This window comes from Periplaneta americana, chromosome 3, assembly GCF_040183065.1.
Source record: "Periplaneta americana isolate PAMFEO1 chromosome 3, P.americana_PAMFEO1_priV1, whole genome shotgun sequence".
Lineage (NCBI taxonomy): Eukaryota > Metazoa > Arthropoda > Insecta > Blattodea > Blattidae > Periplaneta > Periplaneta americana.
Window position 1 is genome coordinate 191,215,769 of NC_091119.1, and position 18,485 is coordinate 191,234,253.

Here is an 18,485-nt window from a genome sequence, read left to right on the forward strand (position 1 = left end):
AGCAGTAGTTCATTCAGTAATCCTCTTAGTAGGTAATGAGGGGTTTCATTATTCAGTTTGTCATTATTCCATTTTTTAATTGGATGCATGCTTTCATATTGAATTTGTGTGGATGCTTGTTTTCGTATTCAATATACGAACTGTGAGAAGCAATTTGATCGAATTTTTATGTGCATTGTTATGTTATTTGGGTCCTATCTAATCATTACTATTATATATTTCATCAGACATCAAAGATTTAAGAGAAAAGATTCAGTAATATAAATGAGGGAGTCAGAAGCAAAGGGGTACAAGTGACATTTCTGAAAAAAAAAAATGAGTTATATGCATCCAGGGTAAGCTGAAGCATAAAATATGTTGGTGGTAAAGGGATAAGCCTATATATATTTTAACGACATCACACATTAAAATTTAAAATCAAAACTTCACGGAATAGAGGAAAGCTTAAACATTTTCAATCACTGTGCATAGATGAAACATTTCTCACATAACTCAAATCTATCCAGCATTCTGTGATAAAATTTTTTGTGTGTATTTATGCATGTTATATCTACAATATGATGCAAGATCACTTCTCTACCTTTGATAGATTATATGTTCCACGAATGCCAGAAGCAGAACCTACAATCTATCATTGAAAGTCCTCCTCCACTGAGACTCATACTCGTGTGTGTATATATATATATACACGAGTATATATATACAGGGACATCATTTTATTTTTACTTCAATTTTTATTGTACCTGCGTTTCTCAATGTACTTGACTCCCACCCCTTTCACTAATGTCCTTGCTAACGTCAGTCACACAAACTTACGGCCGCTGTTGCTAGCAGTGAAGTAAACAGTACCGGTACAAAGTACAGTGTGTTTCAGAAATATGTTGCGTTTTCTATAGAAGAAAGAGCTTATATTATTGAAGTTTATTTTCACACAGGTATGGTGTGTAGCATAACTGAATTTATCTATGTGGACTGAGCACAAGTGAAGATTAGAGTTACCGAAAGTACGGTACCCTATAATATGGTAGGGTACTTAACAACATTATTTAAATAAGAGCTTTGTTTTATTATTTGTAGGTATGAAGGACGATGATGGAAACTGGAATTACAATGTAACCGAATGTGAACAACAGTTTTTCTTGTTTTTTTTTTTCAAAATTTTCTGATTATATCATTACGGAATATTTTCGTAGAAATGTCATTAATCTGGTAGATAAATTTAGAGCAGCAAAGTGTACAGAAAGGAAGAAAAGTGTAAGATGGCGAACAAAGGTGACAGAAGATGCTGTAGAATATGCTAGAGAAAGGATGCAGCGAGGTCGTAATAAGTCGGTCAAGAAGTTGACTGTAGAAATTGGGGTTTCTTACGGAAGTGCTCACAAAATTCTCAGGAATAAATTAGGTTAGTAATATCCTGAACAAAGTAGACATTACATAATGTATATGACCGCCTGAAGACTTGAGTTTGGCGAAAAAGAAATTGTTACTATTCCACTGTTTTTTGATAAAATACTGTAAGGTAATGACCAAACTGAAAATCGTAATACTATATTTCCCAGTAACATAAATGGATACACTACTTTTCTCTCCTCCTATAGCTAGTAAAATGATTTGTTTACATATTGCGCTAGCAACTCCAAACTCCTGTAATGGAAAGGGGGGGGGGTAACAGTGTTTCCGAGTATAGCCAGGTTAATGTTAAAAATGTTAGTAAAAATAAAGTGATGTCACATACTATTTCCTTGACAATTGCTCTGAGGATGACCACAACACAGCAGTCGAAACGTCAGCCACCAACACAAAGACAACGCGGTATAAGCCCCAAAGTTTCTACACAGACCATGTACACCAGTCGCGGAAGCCACGCGAACACTTAATTCCAAATGTCTTTGTAACCAGAAATATTTGTAACAACTGTAGATGTTATTTTCAACCGTCACTACGCTTGTCAACGGAAAGACCAATATCCTTCACTTGCAGATGCCTCTCCACGTGACGTCGGATTGACCCCCTGTAAGAGAATAACGAGTGTACAATAACTCTCAGTTGCTGTGAAAATTTGAATTTGTGCCTCGAATGTTCCCCTGAGCTCCATAATGGCCTCGCCCTAACATCTTATTTAACATTTTTATCTGACATTTTATACGATTGTCTCCGCTCGGAGTTTACATCGAGATCCCCTCCCCGTTGTTTCCCCTCCCTTGAGTTTCCTTATCTTTTTGTATCTTCGTCGCTTTCCTATTTCCTTATTTTATTTTCGTTCTTTATTTCATTTCACTTTCAATTTTTCTTTCCATCTTTCTTTGTTGCGTTCATATCTTCATCTTTCATCTAGACTCTTCGTAACTCGCTGTCAAGCATTTCATTTCATCTTGAATGCAGGGAGTGTTTGTACCATTTAAAGAAATCTGAATTAAACTCTTGTTCAGTTATCTGAAGAAAAAAAAAATAGATCGTACTGTTTTCATAAAATTATCAACGAGTACCCTCTAATGTATCTTACTTAAATTTTAGATTTAAAATCAAGCAGAAGAGAAATGAAACAAAATCTCACTAAAATGGTACACTGTAATCTTATTAAAGTGGTGCAGAAAATCTCACTGGCATTATACAATGCATTCTCACTGAAGCAGCGATAATAAATTAAACATCATTAAACTAACCCAATGAAGTTTAAACAAATGTAACTAATGAAGTATAAAATGCCACTAAATAACATAATAAAACCTCACGTAAGTAATACTGTAAATTTTACTAAATAACTTTATAATATTTCATTTAAACTTTGCAAGAGAGTCAGCTAAATATTGTAATAAATCTTGCTTAATTTTACAATAAATATCAATAATTAATTTAATAAAATCTAACTTAAGTAGTAGTGGAAACTTCAATTAACTTCGTTCCGAGACGAATGTCCGATGCAGTATGATACAGCCTCATAAGAATGCTTGTAATCTCAGTCACATCGAACGGTCCGAGACAGAACCGTCCTGTCCGAGACAGAATGTCCGATGCAGTATGATACAGCCTCATAAGAATGCGTGTAATCTCAGTCACATCGAACGGTCCGAGACAGAACCGTCCTGTCCGAGACAGAATGTCCGATTTAGTATGATACAGCCTCATAAGAATGCTTGTAATCTCAGTCACATCGAACGGTCCGAGACAGAACCGTCCTGTCCGAGACAGAATGTCCGATGCAGTATGATACAGCCTCATAAGAATGCTTGTAATCTCAGTCACATCGAACGGTCCGAGACAGAACCGTCCTGTCCGAGACAGAATGTCCGATGCAGTATGATACAGCCTCATAAGAATGCTTGTAATCTCAGTCACATCGAACGGTCCGAGACAGAACCGTCCTGTCCGAGACAGAATGTCCGATGCAGTATGATTCAGCCTCATAAGAATGCTTGTAATCTCTGTCACATCGAACGGTCCGAGACAGAACCGTCCTGTCCGAGACAGAATGTCCGATGCAGTATGATACAGCCTCATAAGAATGCTTGTAATCTCAGTCACATCGAACGATCCGAGACAGAACCGTCCTGTCCGAGACAGAATGTATGCAGTATGATACAGCCTCATAAGAATGCTTGTAATCTCAGTCACATCGAACGGTCCGAGACAGAACCGTCCTGTCCGAGACAGAATGTCCGATGCAGTATGATACAGCCTCATAAGAATGCTTGTAATCTCAGTCACATCGAACGGTCCGAGACAGAATGTATGCAGTATGATACAGCCTCATAAGAATGCTTGTAATCTCAGTCACATCGAACGGTCCGAGACAGAACCGTCCTGTCCGAGACAGAATGTCCGATGCAGTGTACTGTCGGCCTTGGAAGTCGTGTAAAAGACAGTAGACTCTATGGGCTGAAGATGTAATGATTGAAACACTGTTAACCCTCAAACGGAGTTGTGACTGTTTTATGACATAAGTGGAGTTGTGGGGTCAAAAACGATACCACTACAAAAGGAGGTAAAATATTAATTTTGTTTACATTTGAAGATGGTCTAATAGGAATGTAATTATTATTAAGTTTGTTTACATAAATTAAGGACATATAACTAATATGAGTACAATATAATTATTAGTAATGTGTGCAAGACATTGGAAAACCGATAATCATAACATAATGTAACTCCGAAAGACTGTATGACATTTTTTGAGCTAATTTAAAATTATTATAAAAGATAAAGTTCCATTTCGTCATATTTTCTATATAACCATCACATTCAAATGTAGTAATCACACTAAAATTGTGTCTGGTTGCATACTTTGCTGTCAAACTGGATTTCCTTTATTCTCCACACTCTCTACGTGTAACTAATCGGCAGGCCTGGCAAACTGGACGGTCACGACTAACACAGTACTGGTTTGTCTTCTCTCTTGAATGAGGACACAGTGCGCAACGTTTTCTTTTCGATTTGCCGTGTGTTCCTTCCTTCTTTGGCATAGGTTCCTTCAAAATCCTGGAAACAATCATACTGAGTTCCTTTGGGAGTCGGTAATTTACAAGTTTTTCATGTAGGTATGGCTCTGTAAGTTGTCTTCCTATCGTTTTCAGGAATTCAAAGTGGGAAATGTATTTACAGTCCTTGAATGATGTCTGTATTATATGAGTTGACAACAGTTATATTCAGAATTGCATATAAAATAGCCAGAGGTCATTTTCGAGTTCGTCCGCTCTTACTAGATTATGTAATGCACTTTTGGTCAAGGCTATCTACTCCCCCTTTTGTACTATTATAGAAGGAAATAATTTCGGGCTTGCCTGTCTCAGATGTGTCTACCGAATAATGCATGCTAGACAGCAAAATAACAGACTCTCCTTTCTTAGACACGTGAGGAATTAATGTGCGGTCATTTTGAAAACCATATTCAGTTGAGCCTACTTTACATTTCCTGTTTGCCTGAAATTCCAGTGGAATGTCTTTCTTGTTTTTCGCATCGCCCCTAAATAAGTTAGTTTACGTTCTTTGAGTTCAGAAACTAACTCCATGGAAGTGAAGTAATTGTCAGCTGTAATATTTCTGTTATTTCAAGAAATAGGCTTCACTAATCTCTGTACTCATTGTGTTGGTTTCTGCAGCGTTTTTTCTTGTGCAGTCAGATCTATCCCATCACTGTCTTTCCCAGCGTATATCTGTGTGTGTGTGTATGCATTCAAGAGATAATTTGTTTTAGCATCAGACAAAATTATAATTTTCTCCGGCTTACTGGCCATGTAAGCCCTAAGGGTGCTATTCATAGGCATTTCGCAGCACGCGCTACGAGCGTACTAAGCTAGCCCCGGCTATCCACTGGTTACTAGTACAGAATTCAAATCATATCCTATCGCTAACACTGGTTTATGAATACGAAAAACGCTGATCATCCACCGAAAACCCACGCTAAAAATGTCTATGAATACGGCTTTCAGCGGCCACGGAAACCTACAAGCATCTCATACACAGGCATAATAACACATATTATAGCAAGTCTGAGAGTTTTCAACCATTTTGTAAAAAATATACGACAGTGCTGCACATGGATCAATTTCCTTCCTTGTTGCTCGTGTTGCAAAATCATCAAGCAAGCAAGCAAGCAATATATCAAAATGTATGTTCGTCTGACAGAAGGAATGGCACGTAAAATATCCCTTCCAGTACCATCAGTTGCAAACATGGACTCGAGGCTTTCATGGTTTGATTTGAAAACTGCTGTGTAATATAGGAACCCGAAAAGTGCCCTCATCTCTACTGCATTAGTGTCTCTCAATTCTGTACGAGTTGTATCAGAAAAATTGGCTAAGTAGGAACTAATTTTCTCATTTGTGTGTACAAAAATTTCTGTAATCATGTCTTCTGTAAATAAACATTCCTATGCCTGTAAAGGATTGCACGAATTCCCTAAATTTTTTAGCTTTTCCTTTCAATGTAGGAACTTTTATTACAATATTGCGCGCTTGTGTTCTTCTATTTCTATTAGGTTCGGTAGCAGACCATTTGCATGCATTCTTACCATAGACATTCAATGAATCACAATTTGGTTGGTTTACATCTTCATCCACTCCATTCGAGTTGTAATCTTGTTCTGAATCCGTGTCATGTTCAGAATTATAGTCCGGTTCATTTTCGACCTCACATTCACTCGCATCACTGTCTTCACTTTCATCTACAACACTGTTTACAAAGCGTGGGAAACCAGAATCGAACACTGATACACTTTTACGCGCATTAGTATCCATACTCCACTATAAAAACTCGTTGGATGTACATTGACAAGGTGCAGATACACAACTTAAGTTGTATGGTCGAAAAGGATACCATTCAATATTTTAGCTAATACTGGAAATAAATAACGGTACCTGCTGATCAGTGACACAGCCAATGGATTAAGCTTGACAAAAGAAAAAGGTACACAAAAGATTTAGAGAAAGAAAGCAATGGTTAAAGAATGTCAGGGATATACAATTTGTCTGGTATCGAAAAAGACCCCACAACTCCGTTTGAGGGTTAACTTTCCTCGTTATCTTCCGAATATGTTTACATAACAGAAAACATAGCATTACACTACTACTAATGGTGATACAGAAATCATTGTCATAATTATCGACTGTCATTTCTTCTTTACCTTCAAGAACCTCATTTCATTTTCATAATTTATAACATAGTAGAAAATCTTGAAACTCGGGAGGAAATTAAACGGAGAATAAATATGAGAAATGTCTGTTATTGTTAGGTTGAGAAGCTTTTGTCATTCAGTCTGCTCTCAAAAACACTGAAAGTTAGAACTCATAAAACAGTTATATTATCGATTGTTCTATATAGTTGTGAAACTTGGACTCTCACTTTGAGAGAATAACAGAGATTGAGTGTTTGAGAATAATGTTCTTAGGAAAATATCTGGGGCTAAGAAGGATGAAGTTACAGGAGAATGGAGAAAGTTACACAACGCAGAACTGCACGCATTGTATTCTTCACCTGATATAATTAGGAACATTAAATCCAGACGTTTGAGATAGGTAGGGTATGTAGCACGCATGGGCGAATCCAGAAATGCATAAAGCTTTAGTTGGGAGGACGGAGGCAAACAGACCTTTGGGGAGGCCGAGACGTAGATGGGAGGATAATATTAAAATTAATTTCAGGGAAATGGGATATGATGATAGAGACTGGATTAATCTTGTACAGGATAGGGACCGACGGCGGGCTTATGTGAGAGCGGCAATGAACGTCCGGATTCCTTAAAAGCCATAAGGAGAAAATCTTGGTAATTTTCCGATTCTTGATCTTTCCCCATTAAAAATATAACCGTCGTTATTGTCGTAATAATTTTCCGATTCTGTATCTTCTTTTTTCTTAATTTTCACCGTCATCATCTTCGTCATATCTTTCCTTTTTATCGTAACTTGTCATCATTGTTGATTTCTTTTTATTTATTTTCATCAGAATGATTCTTTTTTTGATCATAATCTTTCCTTTTGGGTTTCTTTTTTATCTTCAACATATTTCTTTCCTTGTTTATTCCTATATTTTGTCCATGTCTCTCACATGTATAATCATGTAAGCATAAATTAAATTCCCACTATAATTTTAGTTGTATCCTGATTTAGGTTTCTGGCTCATATGTACACCTGTTATCAGACAGTGCATCTCACTTGACGATTGTGTCAGAAGAAGAAAAATAAAATTGTTGCATGTATCTTAAGTCTGATTAATAAAATACTGTATGTCACTAATCAGCGATGTATGCAGTGGGGGGGGGGAACTAGCCACCCTACTCCATTATCTTCTGGTTTAGTTTCCTCATGAATGATGCCTTATTTGTGTCACTTAGGACGTTGCAATTAGTCTTCGGACTGCTGGTTAAACATAGAATGACTTACATACATATAATTGCAACAACTTGATTTGAATTATAGCCATCATCATAGTCATCATCTCTAAAATCTTCATCTCTGCATTTGCCTTTGGGTTTATATCGACAGAAGTATTCGGTTATGTTTTTGAGATTGAATTTGATATAAATAAATACATCATTGTAATAATATGTATGTATTTATTTACACTGCAAGTGGGCAAGCACCCAGTGGCAGTCGTAAATACAATATAAACAATACACAATAAAATTACAATACACAATACAATTATATACACAATACAATAAAAATGCACAATACAATTTAACACAATAAGTACAATTAATAATAAAACATAACCTAATTTTACAATACAACCTACATATGTATAGGCCCTACATAAGTTTCAATAGTCTTTCACTTTACTCTCATTTCACTCACTGTAGCGGCACTATGACGCATTTCACTGACACTTTAGGACACATTTCACTGACACTATACTGATCGGAACTATTCACTGCACTGTAAAACCATAACTTCACTGACTCACCTCGCTTCACTGATACAACAGTTCAAATAAGACAAATAATTACATCCTTATGCATACTTATAAACAGAACTACATTTAAGCTAAACATTTCGATTGGTATTCATAGACATTTCGCAGCACACGCTACGAGCGTACTAAGCTAGCCCCGGATATCCACTGGTTACTAGTACAGAATTCAAATCATATCCTATCGCTAACACTGGTTTATGAATACGAAAAACGCTGATAATCCACCGAAAGCCCGCGCTAAAAATGTCTATGAATACGGCCCTTCTAGTCTAAGACCCCCTTACATGCTATTTTTAAATAATTTACAATTCAAACCAAGGGAATAACTCGTCAGGCTTAATAAATACATGTCACCTTAAAAAATTAAATGTTAAATGTCACCTTAATTTTAATTTGCACTTTATATACAACTTTTTAAGTTATTCTTGAATCTCCTTAAGGAAGGACAGCCCTCAAAGACCGCTGCAGGTAGGCCATTCCAATCATTTATAGTTCTATTTAAAAATGAGAATTTACCTACATCCATTTTCTGTTTCCTACATTTGATTTTAAAATCATGATCGTTCCTACCATAGTACGTTGGCTTTTCTAACCGAGCCGTTATGTCTACCCATGCTTTCTGACCTAGATGTGCTCTATACAATGATGTTATTCTAGTTTTCCTACGTCTGTTTTCCAAAGTTTCCCATTTAAGTTCTTTTATCGTATCGTTTCCATCTTCTCTTTTACCTTTAACAAATTTAGCTGCCCTACAATGGATTCTTTCTAAGGAATTTGTCTGATGTATTCTATAGGTATCCCAACATGTAGTTCCGTATTCTATTAACGGTCGCACTAACGTTAGATATGCTATTTCCCTCGATTTGGGGCTAGCCTTTCTCAAGATTCTCATAATAAAGTGAAGTGCCCTCCATGCTTTACCCGTAACATTGTCAACATGCTCTCCCCAAGAAAGTTTGGAGTTTAAATACACTCCTAGGTATTTACAACATTGTTCTTGTGGAATTACAACACCACTGAATTCGTAATTAAGAATAGTTTCCTCTCGGGTTTTACAAAATGTTATAGATTTACTTTTAGAACCATTTATTTTCATCCCATGCATTAACGCCCAGTTATAAATTTTATTCAAGTCTCAATAGCATCAACATCTGAATTATTTCTAATCTTTCTATAGATAATGCAGTCGTCTGCAAATAGCCTCACATTTGATGTAATATTCTGGCAAAAGTCATTTACGTATATTATAAAGAGTAATGGCCCCAGAACGCTGCTCTGTGGCACCCCTGAACTTACATTTCCGATTTCCGATATTTCATTACCTACTCTAACTCTCTGGGTTCTTCCTTTTAAGAATTCTTGGATCCATAGCACCACTCTTTCATCTATTCCTAGCCTACTTAACTTATCTATTAATATATCATGTGGCACCAAATCAAATGCTTTCGAAAAATCAATCACAACTGCATCGATTCTTCCGCCTGTATCTACCTCATCAGCTAGATCCTGAACCAGCGACGTAATTTGACTATCACATGAGAAGCCTTCCGTAAAACCATGCTGGCGGTTGTAAAACCAGTCTTTCGCATTTAGAACACGACGAATATAATCCGATATCAAATGCTCCATGACTTTACATACGACAGATGTAAGGCTAATCGGTCTGTAGTTTCCGACATCTAATTTATTTCCACCTTTATGCATGGGTACCACTATAGCTGATTTCCAATCACATGGAAACTGATTTCCAGTCACATGGAATCTGATTTCCAGTCACATGATATCATAAATAAATACATCATTGTAATAATATGTGGCGTGTAATCTAATACAATACGTATTAAATTTTTTAATTTTTGTACAAGATCAGTCCTAATGAAGACATTTCCTTGTTTTTATTATTATTGAAACTAGGGTCCATACGCGCTGTTTGCCAACTGCGTATCATAAGTTGAAATACAGTACTACATAGCCATCAAGACCTGCAAAATCTTACCTATGTAGCAGACACACTCTGTCTTTTGTTGCCATTCCCATAAAACCAAGCTCCTTTTAATATCTTCCTCTACCTTCTTATATAAGAACTTTATACAATTTCTTTCTTCTATCCCCTGGTGACTTCAGCTTGAAGTTTAGTTCCGGATGGTCTTAGCTGAAAACTTTGTTCCAGTGTGAATGTTGCATGTTGTTTGCCTTTTTTACTTTTTATCTTCTATGCCTTCTTTCAGAGAGAGTTTGGGATATGGAGACAAAAAGATAAAAATAAGAATAAAAAGAGATGAAAGCAGCGAAGAAAACTGGACCGCAACCGAATTTGATTCAATAATCTGAATGTTTTTTGTGGCAGTTGACGGTATTTGCTTGTATACAAGACCTCCACTTATCTAGGCCATTCAACGGACTTCCACCGGAATCAACTCTCTGACATCAGAGAAACAAACTTTAGTTAAAGGAAAAGTACGTACTTTAAATTCTCTGTCGTTCCTAAATGTCTGTTGGAGATTTTATGGTAAATACAAATGCATGGAGTTCTAGGCATTATACAAATACGAATATGATCGTAATGGAGATGTTTTAATCTGCCCAATGTAGAAATTTTGAAATGCTACAGATATGGTTGAAACAGCATTTATTCGAAAGTTACTAGCAGGGTTGAAGTTAATAGTTACGAGGTCCTACATATTTTAAATATGAGAGAGAGAGAGAGAGAGAGAGAGAGAGAGAGAGAGACGGAGACAGAGAGAGAGACTAGAAATGTCTTAATTCCTCAAATTAATTTTTTGATTTTATCAAATTGCTTCTTGTTTTCTTTCTGTTTCTTTAATTTTTTTAAACTTCGATACATATTTTAGAAATTTGTCCATTTCTCCAGCCATTTTAAAGATACTATCAGAAACAAAATTTCCATTATACGTAAAAGAGTGACAGAGAGTATTTAAATGGTTATTGAAATGAAAATAAAGAAGGTAAACGTGCGAATTCTAAATGAGTAGTAGAACAAATGGACAGCTTCAAATACTTGGGTGTATTATAAGTGGTAACATGAGCTGCTGCCAGGAAGTCAAAAAAGGAATAGGTTGGGCCACTGGCTGAGAAGAAACTGCCTACTGAAGGATGCTCTGGAAGGAATGGTGAACGGGAGAAGAGTTCGAGGCAGAAGATGAAATCAAGATCATCTGCGGAGACTATGAGAAAGGTAGAAAATAGGAATGATTCGAGAATGCTGGGTTTGCAGTGAAAGACCTGCCATTGGACAGAAACTATGAAAGATTGAATGAATTCCATGTTTCTGTACCATGAATTATTAAACTTTTCACTTACTTACAAATCGCTTTTAAGGAACCCGTAGGTTCGTTGCCGCCCTCACATTAGCCCGCCATCGGTCCCTATCCTGAGCAAGATTAATCCAGTCCCTACCATCATATCCTATCTTCTTCAAATCTATTTTAATATTATCCTCCCATCTACGCGTTGGTCTCTCCAAAGGTCTTTTCCCTTCAGGTTTTCCAACCAACACACTATATGCATTCCAATAAAATGATTAAATATTAATAAATAAAATCTTAACAAAATAGAATTTTAACAAACTTAAACTGATAGTTATTATAAAACCAACACTAGTCAAAAATAATAAAAATTATAAAAATATACTAAAGACCTTAGCCCCATAACATTTTTACCCATACGTGCTACATGCCCTGCGCAAAACTTTTCACTTACTTACTTACTGGCTTTTAAGGACCCCGGAGGTTCATTGCCATCACATTAGCCCGCCATTGGTCCCTATCCTGTGCAAGATTAATCCATTCTCTATCATGATACCCCACCTCTCTCAAATCCATCTTAATATTATCTTCCCATCTACGTCTCGGCCTCCCTAAAGGTCTTTTTCCCTCCGGCCTCCCAACTAACACTCTATATGCATTTCTGGATTTGCCCATACGTGCTACATGCCCTGCCCATCTCAAACGTCTGGATTTGATGTTCCTAATTACGTCAAGTGAAGAATACAATGCGTGCAGTTCTGTGTTGTGTAACTTTCTCCATTCTCCTGTAAATTCATCCCTCTTAGCCCCAAATGTTTCCCCTAAGAACCTTATTCTCAAACACCCTTAATTTCTGTTCCTCTCTCAAAGTAATAGTCCAAGTTTCAGAACCATAAAGAACAACCGGTAATATAACTGTGTTATAAATTCTAACTTTCAGATTTTTTGATAGCAGACTAGATGACAAAAGCTTCTCAACCGAACAGGCATTTCCCATGTTTATTCTGTGTTTAATTTCCTCCCTCGTGTCATTTATATTTGTTACTGTTGCTGCAAGATATTTGAATTTTTCCACCTCTTCGAAGGATAAATCTCCAATTTTTATATTTCTATTTCGTACAATATTCTGGTCACGAGACATAATCATATACTTTGTCTTTTCGGGATTTACTTCCAAACCTATCGCTTTACTTGCTTCAAGTAAAATTCCCGTGTTTTCCCTAATCGTCTGTGGATTTGCTCCTAACATATTCACGTCACCCGCATAGACAAGAAGCTGATGTAACCCGTTCAATTCCAAACTCTGTCTGTCATCCTGAACTTTCCTAATGGCATATTCCAGAGCGAAGTTAAAAAGTAAAGGTGATAGTGCATCTCCTTGGTTTAGCCCACAGTAAATTGGAAAAGCACAGATAGAAACTGGCTTATTATTATTATTATTATTATTATTATTATTATTGTTATTATTATTATTATTAATTAGTAATTTACATGTTGAATTGTATTTTGTACGTTTGCATTCTTATTTTTGATGAATATATATTTTAAATTCACTTTGAAAATAACTGTGTCTGGAGATGTCGACAGAGCCTTCACGTGAAATCGACCGCCTTCCTTTTGTTGTAAGTACTCTCTTACGCCGTCCATTAAAATTTCTACACGTATATAGTTTACACCGTGTTCACTCACAGACCAGGTGTTGGAAGAGGCGTGCTCGGGAAAGAAGACTCTTTCAGCAGGATTAGACCCCAGAAATGCAACATCAAAGCTCGCTAACAAATTGTGCCACAATGCGCGGCCCGCCTTTATATATACTTAAACGCATTACGTTGCATTACTGAGCCGTATACGTCTCTTGGAGCGAGTCTGCGACTCTGTCTGAAGACGTGCACAGGAAATGAATTGTTAAAAGACAGGGAATGCGATTTGCATGAGGGGGAAATTGACTATTGGGCGGTTGCAGGAGTCGACGTGGTTCCCTCTGCTTCGTAGACTTCTTCAGACCTAAATTGAATGTATAGACTTCTTTCTCTTCTTAGATTTTCATTCCACTGGAAATTGCTTTCAATAGATAAATTCTATTTTTGTAGTTCTTTATACACTAAAAAAGTCGAGTCTTTTATATTCATAATATGAAAACTATTTGCTGGAACATCCTATGTGAAAAAGTTAAATTGCATTTTCTTCCCTTTATTTCCATCATAATATCAGAAATGAGATCGTATCTTATTGGGACGGCTAAAACAATTGACTTCTGACGTAAAACGGTTTACATATTGGGGTTAGCTGGCGATCGCAATGCCAGTATTGTATTGTATTGTATTGTATTTATTAACATTCCATGGTATTCATGCATGCTTACAGCTAGAATATGGAACAAGTCAAAAAACTTAATACTGTTATAAAATCTTAATTTATAGTCACAGTCTAGATGAAATATATACAGACGAGATTTACAATATAGTCTACTAGTACAACACATGGTTTTAGTATCAATTTCATGAAGTGTTATTGAATGTCATGAATTCACCTACAGAATAGAAGGTGTGAGAAATTAGGTACTTCTTTAATTTGGCCCTAAATAATTTTATGTTTTGAGTTTCATTTTTTATATCGATAGGGAGGCTATTAAAAATTTTTACTGCCATATAACGCACTCCTTTTTCATAGCACGATAGACTTGCCGATGGAGTATGAAAGACATTTTTTTGACGTGTATTTATGGTATGAACTGTTGAATTAGTTACAAAGTTTTCACGATTACATACGAGGAAGACTATTAATGAAAAGATATACTGACAAGCCATGGACACTATTTGTAGTTTTTTTAAAATAGTCCTACACGACTCCCTAGATTTCGCACCTACTATTATTCTAATTACTCTTTTTGTAATAGAAATATATTGTTACCATCTGTGGAATTTCCCCAGAATATTATTCCAAAACTCATTACCGAGTGGAAGTATGCAAAGTATATTGTTTTTAAGGTATTGATATTTACTGTCTTCTGCATAGATCTAATAGCAAAACAAGCTGAATTTAGTTTGGGGGTAATTTCGTTAATATGATTTTTCCAATTTAACACATTATCGATTTTTAAGCCAAGAAATTTGGTTGTTGTTGTCTCTAATAGGATCTATTGTTAATTATTGCGCTAGAAATTTGCGACGTTGAATTTGGACAGGATTTAAATTGAATTATGTTAGTTTTGTTACAATTTAATACTAATTTATTGACTGAGAACCAGTCACATATTTTGAAGAGAATTTCCTCTGTTGAATATTGGAATGTGTTGGAGTTATTGGCTGTAATTACTATACTTGTGTCATCTGCAAATAATATGGGATGACCTACATCTTTTATAAGGGGGGCAAGATCATTTATAAACACTAGAAAAAGTAGGAGACCTAATATTGATCCTTGAGGAATTGCATTATTAAATAGTTCCCCATGTCGATGTATATTTCGTTTTACCTACGTTTGTTCACAGTGTTCTTTGTCCATTTGGACTAGTCGAGTGATTGATACATCATTTGAAAGAAAAGAGGTTGCTATGACTAGTTTAGACCCAGTTTCACCAACCCTTGTTAAATATTTAACATATCGTTAAGGCAGTTTAACATTAAACTTAACGGATGAGATGTTTCATCAACTGTTGTTACTGCTAACATCATGTTAAACCCACTGTTAAATTAACATAACATACTCCCGTAGTTAAATCCTTAACGCCCTCTTACAGCTTGAATCATGGCTGCCAGGGAACATATGTTACACGCCGCATTATTATATCGAGATATATTTGCAGTGAAGACAATTAGCTGCAATCACTGCTTCAGCATTTTTAGTTATTCAGAATAGATATGTTCATAAATACTAAAATGATTCATATTAATATTAGCACAGTATCCACAGTAAAGAGAAGATATGTGCTTAATAACATAAGCATTTCTGTGATTATTATTTCGTATTAATACTCACATATAATTGCAGATTTTCAAAACTATATTTCTTTATTTCACTGATTTAAGAGTTCACATGTATTTATGACCAAGGACATGTCAAGATATGTTAGATATATAACATATGAAGATAATGTTAACGCTTACCATTGTAGTATTCAGCATCACAATTATTTTCATTTTCTATTGGTTCTATTTGATCCTGGATAATTGAAAGAATCTTCGTACGAATATCAACTCTGAGAGTGAAAGTACCACCGTCAGTTTTCAAATATTCCACTGTATCTTGTGCATGACCCGTCTTAGCATTTCTTTTAATATTTTCATAACATTGATTTGTTTCATAGTTTGCGTTTTCACATCCAAATGGCGATTGAAAAATATTGTGTTAAAGAGACCCATGCTAGTTTCTTTTTCCTAATGAAAGTTCCACCACTACGTTTGAGTTCAATTACATTCATATAATTGCTAGATCTACTAAAATAATTTTATTTTTCATATGAGGTAAAATTACTGCTCCTTACACTTTCTTTTTCTCGATTTCCGTTGTAATTATGTTAGTCTTCAATACTTCCATAATGTAAAAAATACAATTATCCGCTAAAACAAATGACTACACCAACTAAAGGCACATTCAGTAAACTTTCATACAATCACTGCTTCTTTGATTCCTGGTACATTACTTTTAACATCATGTTACCTAACCAAAGTACCTCAAATGGTTGGTGAAACACTATTACACTAATAGGATGTTTAATTTTTAACAACACGTTAGTTAACATGCTTTTAACGTTATTTTAACGAAGTTTGATGAAACTGGGCCTTAGTATATTAAATATTATAGCATTGACAAATGTTTTCATAATATTAACTTTATAATACAAGTTATGTCTTCCTAATAGAAGTCTGACATTTTAGTTGTCATGGTGATACTTTAGGGCACTAATACGATAATGTGGCATATTATCACAGTATAGTACAGGGCCGGGCATGAGAGCGGCTCCGTATAGAGCCAGAGCTGCTCTCGCTCCGCAAGACACTTCAATTCCAAGCCAGAGCAGAACGCCCACGCAGTGGCGGACTCTCATTACAGCTACCTTTCCAGCATTAATGTAACAAGAGCCACGGTTATTCAAGTCATTCAGTCTGTCAGTACATAATAGTTTATAAGGATATTACATCAATCCATTATACAGTACAGAATATTTATAACACTCTTATTAATTTAATGAAATAAACTTCGCTCTATGCATACACACAAATCATTAGGCTTATTTACAAAACCCATACGCACATACTGCAACCTCCTTACCACGGTTCTACGAAACAGGCGTATGGCTTCCACTTCCCCTACTTGCTGTGGACAGAGTTCATCTGCCAATATAATTAAACATCGCTTGATGACTTCATCTTCGTTGAATGTTTTCAATTCCTTTGCAATTTCGTGGCAAATTTTGTAGCTAATTCTCATAGCCGATTCACTAAGTGCATTATTGTCATCCTGTTAATACATAATATAATATAATGCAATGCAATATAATACAATATAATATAATATAATATAATATAACATAACATAACATAACATAACATAACATAACATAACATAACATAACATAACATAACATAACATAATATAATATAATATACTGAATAAAAAGGGGACACATTTTTAGAAAAAAATATATAATATAATATAGTATAATATAATATAATATAATATAATATAATATTAGTAAATTATGCAACTAGCCTGTAATGGTAGTAATTAAGACGCGAGTATGTTTGTTTATGAAACGAGCGCAAGCGAGTTTCATAACTTTCATACGAGCGTCTTAATTCCCATTATAGGCAAGTTTCATACGACTTTTTATGCTTGACCATATTTCTAACTTGACATTATTCATAAGTATTCATGTTATGGTTATGTAAGTGAGTAGCGGAACTGACCTGAATTGTGAGATGTGCGCAGACGCGAAAGTATTGTTTTTTTTTCCAGGCACGAATGTCATTGACCTTGATATAATCTAGAGAATAACATGAAGATTAGTCTTGATATAACCTGGAAATTGATTTAGAATTGAAAAACGAGATGACAAATTGAATTTATTTGAATATTATTTACAATTAACGCTAATTATTATAGTAACAGAACATAACCTTCTGCGACAGTATTGAATTTCCAGCCTCCGTGACTTTTCGCTAATTGTCTTTCGATTGCATATCCGAGAATAATCGATACTTGCGGTTTTATAATGGTACAATGGTGATTTCTCATTGGCTGAAGAACTGAATTATAATGAATAGGTGTACTTTAATGAGGTGCATTATAGGGCTACTACAAGGTGTATAATTACTACATTTCGCATGGTCGAGCATAATAGTACATTATGCAACCAGCCTATAATGATAGTAATGAAGAGGCGAGGATGTTTATGAAACGAGCGCAAGCGAGTTTCATAATTTTCATACGAGCGTCTTAATTACCATTATAGGCAAGTTTCATACGACTTTTTATGCTCGACCATATTTCTAACTTGAAATTATTCGTAAGTATTCATGTTATTGTTATGTGAGTGAGTGCAATAGCCTACCTCATGAATTGTGAGATGTGCGCAGACGCGAAAGTATTGATTTTTTCCGGGAAACGAATATCGACGACCTTGATAATAGTAAGATAACCATTAGTCTTGATATAACCTTGAAATTGAATTCGACATTGAAAAACGAGATGAGAAATTGAATTTATTTGAATATTATTTACAATTAACGCTAATTATCATAGTAACAGAACATAACCTTCTGCGACAGTATTGGATTTCCCGCCTCCGTGACCTTCCGATAGTTGTCTTTC